Consider the following 9,896-nt stretch of genomic DNA (forward strand, 5'->3'; position numbering starts at 1 on the left):
AACTTTGCTTTAGTCCGGCTAATAAGATCTAGCCAAGAGAATCTTGGAAGACCCTGGGCTCTGAGCAAGTAGACATTTTCAAATTATTATTATGGCAAAATATACGTAACATCCATATCACTTTAACTATCCCCACCAGACATCTCGGGAAACTTTTCACCTTCCCAAACTGAAGCGCTATATCCTCCTCAAATAACTCCTCCTTCTCCCTCCCCCCATCCCTGGCAGCCACCATTTTACTTTTCTTTCTGAATTCCACTATTCAAGTTACCTTACATAAGTGGAATCGTGTAATATTTGTCCCTTTGTGAGTGGCTTCTTTCTTTCAGCATGATGTCCCCGAGGCTGGTTCATGTGACAGCAGGTGTTGGAATTTCCTTCCTTTTTAAGGCTGGATAATATTCCATGGTATGAATAGACCACATCTCATTTCTCCATTCATTTGCTGATGGGCACTTGGGTTGTTTCTGCCCTTTGGCTGCTGTGAATAATGCTGGGAACACGGGGTGCACGTATTTGCCCATGTCCCTGCTTTCTATACTTGTGGGTGTATATCTAAACGTGGAATTGCTGAGCAAGCACACATCTTAATAGAAATAGAAATAAGGCCAATTAAAAAAGTCCTCTGGCTCCCGATTCTAGGTGTCAGCAGCACCTGCTTCCTGGAGGGACCCCAGGCAGTTTAGAAAATGCATCAGCACCAAACTTGAAAATATAGGTTTGAGCTGAAAGAGTCTTGAGAAGCATGGGGCCCAAAGCTCTCTCTCTGTGGATGAGAAGTTGCACTGAGTCCAGACCATTTTTTAAGACTTAAATTTTTTTTTAATGTTTATATATTTTTGAGAGAGAGAGAGAGAGAGACAGTATGCATGGGGTAAGGGCAGAGAGACAGGGTGACACAGATTCTGAAGCAGACTCCAGGCTCTACCTGATGTGGGCTTGAACTTACAGACCACGAGATCATGACCCGAGCTGAAGTTGGACGCTTAACCTACTGAGCCACCCAGGTGCCCCTGCATTGAGTCCAACCTTGCAGTGACACAGCCCTTCTTGGTCATGAAGTTTGAGCCTTTGTCCTCTTGGGGATAAAGAAAAAGGAGTAGGAGTAGCAGTTGTAGGCAGAATTTTGGGTGCTGGGTCAAGAACTGCTTGGTCTTCGTAGCACGCTTGCTGCAGATGCATATGCTTCTCTTCAGGACAAGCAGGGAATTTCAAGAGGTGGCACATAGACTCATCACATCCCAAGTGACAGACAATGTAAAGCATTAAAAGATGTGGTTGATTAAGTCCTTGAGATAAACCATTGCCCATCAGAGATTTCCTTCACATGGACACAAGCCCCAGGCTCTGATCATTAAACAGTCATCTGAGACTCTGGTTTGGCGACAGCAATGGGGGATGCCAGACATGGTTGTAGTGGCCATTTATCATTCCTTCTGGCTGCCCAGCCTGGCTGTGGGAGGCTGATGATCATTTTCCCAGCCTCCTTTGAAGCTAGGGCCCTGCCGTGTGACTGTGTTCCACTAATCAGTTGCATGGGTGCCTACCCAGAGGCTAGAAATGGAAGCCGGCATATCCACTTTGAAGGAGGGCAGCCAAAACTGCATGTAGTGCCTAGACGGAAGGAATCAAAGGGATTGCGATTTGTTTCTAGCAGTGGTGTCTCCATTAAACCTGTCCTGTAGGCCGCTTGGGGCTTGTTGCTGCCTGTGTAGGCTCCAGTCCAGGTTCTCCAGCCTTCCTGGAGATGCTGTGAGTTAGACATTATCCTTAATGCATCCCTTTCCTGCTCAAACCAATTAGAATTAGTTCCTGGGGTTGTGACCAAGAACCCACACTGATTCGTGGGATTACCGGTTATCAGGTAGAATTAGGTTTAGCTGTGAATATTGGTGGCCCCACACCTCACCCCAAATAAGGGAACCTTAAACAAGTCAAAAATTTATTCCTTTCTCAGTTAAAAGTCTGGGTGAGCAGTCTTGGCAGCACAATGTCTCAGATATCTGGGCTCCTTCCAGCTTCCCATGGTGCCATCCCTATGCTGTGGCCCCATCCTCATGGTCCAAGATGGCAGCTGGAACCCCAGCTGTCACATTCACACTCCAGGCTGCAAAATGGAAGACAGGAGGAAGCAAAAGGGGCAAAGAATTTATAAGAGATATCTTTTAAGGAAAGTTCCTAGAAGCTTAAAACTCATGTGCCCTTCTGGAATTCTATAGTGGTGATGGTTACACAACTTTATGAATTGTATTGAAAAGCCACTGAATTCCCTTTAAAAGAGTGTATTTTATGCTATGAATTATATGTCAATTAAGAAGAATGTAGACATTGCTCTGAACATAGACACATTGCCGTACCTGAGTGCATGGAAGGTTGGGAAATGTAGGCTTTCTTCTAGCTGGCTGTGTGGTCTAGATTTTATCCCTCCACACTCCTATGCTACCCAGAGTCCTGGAATCAGTGCTTTTGTTTTCAAAAATGGACATCACCTGGGACGGCTGAGTGGCTCAGTTGGTTGAGCAACTGACTCTTGATCTTGGCTCAGGTCTTGATCTTGCTGTTCATGGGATAAAACCCCACACTGGGCTCTGCACTGACGATGCAGAGCCTGCTTTGGATTCTCTCTCTCTCTCTGCCTCTCTCCCTGGCTGTCTGTCTCTCCCTCAAAATAGATAAACTTAAAAAAAAGTGGGGGGTAGGGTATACCTCCTGGTTTCTTATAGCTAAGACCGGGTTAACAAAGACTGGGAATTTTTAGTATCCAGAACCCTGGCTAGAGAACATGGCCCCAGATGAGCTGCAAAAGCCAAGGAGGGGATTCATCACTGATAGAGGGATTGCAGGATATGCTCATTTCAAGAGGGTTTCTGTGGCCCACTCTTGGGGTTTAGGCATCAGAATTCAGTGGGATCCCCAGACCGGAAGAAGCAACAGCACCGCCTGGGAATGTGTAAGAAATGCACATTTTTAGGGGCACCTGGGTGGCTCAGTCCATTAAGAGTTTGACTTTGGCTCAGGTCATGATCTCATGGTCAGCAGGTTTGAGCCCTGTGTTGGGCTCTGTGCTGACAGCTCAGATAGAGCCTGGAGCCTGCTTTGGATTCCGTGTCTCCCTCTCTCTCTGACCCTCCCCCACTCATGCTCCATCTCTCTCTCTCTCTCTCTCCCTCTCAAAAATAAATATTTTAAAAAAAGAAGAAGAAGAAATGCACAGTTTTAGGCCCCAGACTGGACTCCCTGAAACAGAAGCTGGGGGTGGAGCAGCTATCTGTGTCTAAAGCAGCCTCCCCGGGGGCTCTGCTGCTGAGAGAACCACCATGCAAGTGTGCACATACCAGACACAGTGCTCAGCCTCTCACGGAGCTGCCTTCCGTGGGTTGCATTTTGCTCACCGGTGTGATTCCCAGCACCTAAAACAGCCCTGGGCATACAGGAGGAGTTGAATAATTATTTGCTGCATGAATGAATGAGATGTTCTTGGCTCTCATGGAGGAAACAATTCGTTGTAACTCATTGCCACATTTGCCTCTGCTGGAGGGATGTTGCTCACCACCCCCTAGTCCCCACCCGCTATGATGCACTCCACACAAGACATTCATTTTCAAACTTAGGGCAGCAAGAGCTTGCTTCCCATGAGAAATGGATATTGTTTCAGTCGGGGTCCCATCAGGATCCAGATGGCACACTCAAAATAGTATCATCTTAGGAGGGTTTATTTCCAACAGAGCTATTTACAAAGGTGTGGATAACAGCAACCATGTAATTATCACCCCTGGCTAGAAGGAGTGGGTGACCAGAACCCAGAAGAGGAGAAAGCTAGGTACAGAAGGATGACCTTCAGTTGAGGGAATAGCCAGTCCAAGGCAACTTGAACTTGAAGGGATGAGGCACTGAGGGTGGTGGGGGAGATAAATAACCCAACCTCACTCTCTACTCTTCCTCTTACCTCATGCCAGAGCATTGCATGGGTTAAACCCAGCAAGAAGCTGGAAGCCACTAGAAGCTGTTAGTATAGTCCCTGCAGCTGTTGCTGGGACAGAGAACGGGGTGGAGAAGCATTTGGAGTGGATCTGAAGTGACAAAGAAGAGATGTCTACCACAGACTTGTTTCCTTCCCTGACAATAAAAAGGACACAACTGATCTTATCTTCCTTTTCACTTTGCCCACCAGGAAGCTCTGAAGCAAACAGGAGGTTAAAACAACTCTGTTTGCCTTTGACTTACCTTCTGACTTCTTTTGTCTCTGGTAGTCCCTCCTTTTTCATTTAACTGGCCCCCATTCCTTCTTCCTATCTAGGTTGTGGTTACGTTATTGAGTATTTGCCTTTTGTAAGCCATCCTAACTCTTGTGGCAGGAGCCCTGTCACACAGACAATTTTTTTTTAATTAAAAATAAAATGTATCAAATGGCTACCCTGGGCCAGGCATTGTAATAGGTACTGACAGGAGGTGGCAGCCCTCTGTCCTCAAGGAACCCAGTGTACATGACAAGGGTGTGAAGACTCAACACTGAGGGAGAACAGCAGCAAAGTCAAACGGAGGAGATGTACTTGCTTCGGCCTCTCTAAAGGTGGGTGAGATCACAGGTCTCCTTTGTCTGCTAAGAGGCGTAGGGCTCTGCATAAGTGATCAAGTCCAGCTTGCTCCCAAAGCATCTAGGAGGGTCATAGGAAAACCCTAGAATGTACCACTCACTCAACACTAGGCTCCATGGGAATGTTTGCCACTCACTCCTTTTGTCTTCATGCCTCATCCCTGGTAATGATATCAAGGAGGAGGAGCCACTGAGGTCCATGGCACCCAGATCCTCCTCAGCTACCTCCTGGTTTCACGGCTGGCCAACAGAACTTTCTGAGATGATGGAAATGTTCTATATCTTCGTGATCCAAAATGGTAGCCATCGATCACATGTTGGGCATTTGAAACATGGCTGGTATGGCTGAGGAACTTATTTCTCTGCAATTGTGGTAAAATACACATAATGTGAGAGTTGCCATTTTATGGAGCCTGGGTGGCTCAGTTAAGTGGCCGACTCTTGATATCGGTTCAGGTCATGATGTCACAGTTCATGAGTTTGAGCCCTGTATTGGGCTCTGCGCTAGAGGCATGGCGTCTACTTGGGATTCTGTGTCTCCCTCTCTCTATCTGCCCCTTCCCCACTTGCACTCTCTTTCTTTCAAAAATAAATATTTTTTAAGTTGCCATTTTAATACTTTTAAGTACATTAAGTACATTCATTCTGTTGTGCAATCATCACCACCATCCACCACCAGACCCTTTTCATGTTCCCAAACTGAAACTCTGTACCCATTAAATATTAACTCCCGATTTCTCCACTCCCACAATGCCCAGCAACTGCCATCCTATACTCTGGTTTTATAAATTTGATTACAGGTGTCTCCTGTAAGTGCAATCATATAGTAGTTGGCCTTTGGTGGTGACCTTATTTCACTCAGCTCGGTGTCCTCCAGATTCGTCTATGCTGTAGCAGGTGTCAGAATTTCCTTCCTCATTAGGCTTGAATAATATTTCATTGTATGGAGAGACTATGTCTCACTTATCCATTTATTGGTCAGTGGGCACCTGGAGAAAGGCGCTCCTGTGCACTTTTAGTAGGATGGAAGCTGGTGTAGCCGCCATGGAAAACGATAGAGAGGCTCCTCAGAAAATAAAAAATAGGATTGCCAGAGGAGCCAGCAATTCCACTTCTGAGTATTTATCTAAAGGAAATGAAATCACCATCTGGGAAAAAGCTATCTGGATGGAGAGAGCACTGTAGGCACTCATGCAGGAAGTGATGGACTGCGGCAGTGAGGGTGGGGATGAAGAGAAATGATAGGCTACATTTCAACCAGGTACAACCCACAGAATGTGGTTAGATGTGGGACAGAGGAGGTAGCAAAAAGGATGCACACAGGTGACCTCTGAAACTCCGGCTTGTGCTGTATAGGAGCATTAACCATGGCCCCAGCCTCTGGTCTCTATATATCAACTCCTTTTTTTTTTTTTTAAAGTTTATTTACTTATTTTGAGAAAGAGAAACAGAGAGAAGCAGAGAGAAAGGGAGACAGAGAATCCCAAGCAGGCTCCATGCTGCCAGTGCAGAGCCCAACTTGGGGCTCGATCCCACGAACCATGAGATCATGACCTGAGCTGAAATCAAATAAACATAAAAAAAAAGGACAAGTTTAATTTGGGGTGTGTCTTGAGGACAGAGCAATGTTCTCTTGAAAGAGGAAGTGCAGGAGGCACATGTTGAGGTTGGGGTGCCGTGTGCTCAGGGCACACGTTAGTGCCCAGAGAGGGCAAGTGGGGGCCAGAGAGGAGGCCTGGGGTGAGGTCGTGACGTCAGGGAAAGCTAGGCCCAGGGTTTGGACTCTGTCTAGTCCCTGTTAGGGACTCATGAAGAGACTTTTTCACTGAATTTTTGCTGGGGATATTTCAAACATAGAAGCACAGACAGTAGACTATACTGTAAGGACAGCTTCAGCAAACCTTCAAGTCAAGGCCAGTCTGGTCTCTCCCCGACCTGTTCCTTCCTCCTCCTTATTATCATGGAGCAAATTCCACACAGCCTACTTTTTCATTTGCAAATATTTCATTCTGCATCTCCAAAAGGTAAGGGAACCCTTTTAATTTTTGTATTTATGTTTATTTTTTTTTAATGTTTTGCTTGCGTTTATTTATTAAAATTTTTTTAATGTTGTATATTTAATTTTTTTGAGAGACAGCGTGTGCAGGGGAAGGTCAGAGAGAGAGAGGGACACAGAATCCGAAGACAGGCTCCAGGCTCATGAGCTGTCAGCACAGAGCCTGACGTGGGGCTTGAGCCCACAGACTGCAGGATCATGACCTGAGCTGAAGACGGACACCCAACCGACTGAGCCACCCAGGCGCCCCTGTTTAAGTTTTTTTTATTCTGGGAAGAGAAAGAGGGCATGTGTGCGTGGAGTGGGGGAGGGAAGAAGGGTTGTGGGGAGAAAGGGAGAGAGAGGGGGAAAGAGAGAATCCCAAGCAGGCTCCAAAATGTCAGCACAGAGCCTGATGCGGGGGCTAAATCCCACAAATTGTGAGATCATGACCTGAGCTAAAATCAAGAGTCAAATGCTCAACCAACTGAGCCACTTAGGCGCCCTGTTTTACTTTTTTTTTTATCTGCAACACCAGCGTCACCAAAAATAGTGAACAATTCCTTAACATCTTCAAATATCCAGTTCCACCAGAGGTTTTGAACAGAGAAATAACATGGTCAGGTTGACGACATCTCATGAGGATGGCAGAAAGGAGAATAAAGGGGGCGGGGAAGCTGGCTAGGAGACTGTTGCATTTGCCTCCCCGCCCCCCCCCCCCCCCCCCCCCCCCCCCCCCCCCCCCCCCGCCTCTAGGGAAGAGCTGATGTGGCCTGGACTTGGCTGAGTAGCAGAGGTGATGGGGGGCCAGATGTGAAAAGCTTCGTGGGTACCGTACCCCCTCCACATTGTGGAAACTGATAGAATGCAGAAGGGTAGGCATGAAATAGGAGAGGGGACCTTCCAGACCTTTCCAAAGCACCATGGCACATGCACCTGCACCTTCCTGCCCCCTTACCTTTGCTCATGCTGGTTCCTCTGCTTAAAAGTCCCTTCTTGCTCTCCTTCTCAGCCTCGTGAAATCCTGCTCATTTCTTGTAGTCCAGAGTTTCCTTCTGATCAAATCACTTGCACAGTGTATCAACCATGTTTTTTATTTTCTGTTCGGTGCTTTCCTGTCTGGGGTCTTGTTGACCATGCAGGGACTGCTCCTCCCAGGATTAGCCAAATCCTAGATGTAGGAAACAACTCTGATGTACCTTTCATATACAATCCTATCTTCCAGAACCCACACTCCACCCCCCCTCCTCTATGGGGCTTTCCCTCTGTGGGCTGTTACCCCTCCGTCCTAATCCCCCAAGGCCAGAGACCAGCCAGCTAGGGCCAGCCTGCCTGCCCCAGAGCCCACTGGAATTATCAAACTAGCCAGTCCCAACCCTGCATAGCCTGCTCACCCTGCTTCTCTTGCCTTGGCCGTTCCTTCCCACCCACACACCAAAAAAACACACAATAAAAACTCTTGCAGGTGTTTTCTCCTCATTCCCTCCACCTCCTGACCTACCCTGGTGCTTCCTCGCATGGCCCCACGTGGCTTGCACTGAGTTACATGCTAATTTTGCGATGGCACTCATCTGCCGATCTGCTGGCCTGACCACACCTCGTAGTTTCCATCAGTACTTAAAACACACAGTTTTGAGCCGGAGCGTGTGGTGTGTGAATGGCTCACAGGTTTACAGAAAATCCTTTGCCTGGGCTGCAGAACCCTCCTGTCCTATGAGCGCCCACTTTTCTACCTCCAAGTTTCAGCAAAGACATCATTGTGCATCTATACCTTCAGAGACATGCTGGTGATGAAAACCTGGGATCTGGGGAGTTTCAACTGCCCCAAACTTCGTTCAGTGGAACCCCAGTTCTGCCACCCTCTGGCTTTGCAACACTGGGTCTGTCACTTTACCTCTGAAAGCCTCGACTTCCTCATCCATAAACAGATGAGCCCTCAGTCTTTGGATTCCTGGAAGAACTAAACGCAATAGCGCGTGAACTGTGTTCACACAGCTGGGTGCTCAAGCAATGCTGAGAGCCACTCTTGCTGGGATTCCCGGTGCCTTAAACACCCAGTAGTGGCCAGAGACTTGGATATGCCCACGGAGCTCCCGACACACAAGCAGACCGTGGCTTCTGTCCAGGGAGAAGCTGGCAGGGACATGGGCTTGCGTCCCCGGGGCTGGCTGCTCAGCCCTGCCTCTTGGTGTGAACACAGCAATTACTGATGTGATTGCAGTAGAATTTTCACCTAATTACAGCAAAACACGAACATCCACCCCTTGGAGACAAAACCCGCAATTAACCATTGGTGGTGAGGGGGCACTAGCCAGTCCTGCTCTCACCATTCTGTAAGGCACTTGAACCTGGAGGTGAGATCCCCCTCCCCCTGCACTTTTTATTTGACCACTAAACATTCTTCCCTGGGAAGGTCCCCTAATCCAGAGGCCCAGGAAATCACTGATGGCCTAGCTCAAGGAAGGGTGACAAGAGGACCATGAATGTGGCCCCCGCCACTCTCCCAGATGTCCTGGAGGGACACAATTTGGGCTTTTGGGACCTGCCCACTCACCCCTTCCAGGCCTCCCTGAAAGGCAGTAGTGATTTCAGAGCCTCCAAAGACAGCTCTTGGATAAATAGTCTTAGTGAAGAAGTGACGTGACCTAACGGACGATCTGGCCTTAGCCTTCAGCTCCTGGGAGGTTATCTCTAACCTGCCCCGTAAGAGCTTGTTTCCCTGGGGGCCTTGGGCAATGCCAGACAGCAAACTAAGTGATTTATGGTGGGGGTTGGAGCCACACAACACCCGTTTGACCTCTGGGAAGGCTGGAAGGCTGACTCATATGGGAGTCAACCACATCTATGTGACGGAGCCCCAATGAAAACTCTGGGCAGCAAGATGGGGGAGGGTGGCTTCCCTGGTTGGAGATACCCCGCATATCACATGTCACATGTCACATGCTGGGAAATGTTGGCACCGCCTCGCGCTTGCCCTGGGTGGGGGGGGTGGGGACGGCAGGAAGACCCACATGTAGAGCCCTCTGCCCTCTCAGAATCTCTTGTATCTGTATCCTTCACTGTAATGAAATAAAATGTAAAATAAAACAAGAAAGTCTTGAGTCCAACGGGCTCTCAGTGAGTTCTGTGAGTCCTGGCAAATGACCAAACCTGAGAGTGGTCTTGGGAACCGACTTGATGACTTTGTGTCAGAACGAGGGCAATCTTAGGGACGTCTGAACTTTGCAGTTGATGCCAGAAGTGAAATGGTCTTGGGAACCCCCCAGG

This window comes from Suricata suricatta, chromosome 8 (assembly GCF_006229205.1).
Source record: "Suricata suricatta isolate VVHF042 chromosome 8, meerkat_22Aug2017_6uvM2_HiC, whole genome shotgun sequence".
Classification (NCBI taxonomy): Eukaryota; Metazoa; Chordata; class Mammalia; order Carnivora; family Herpestidae; genus Suricata; species Suricata suricatta.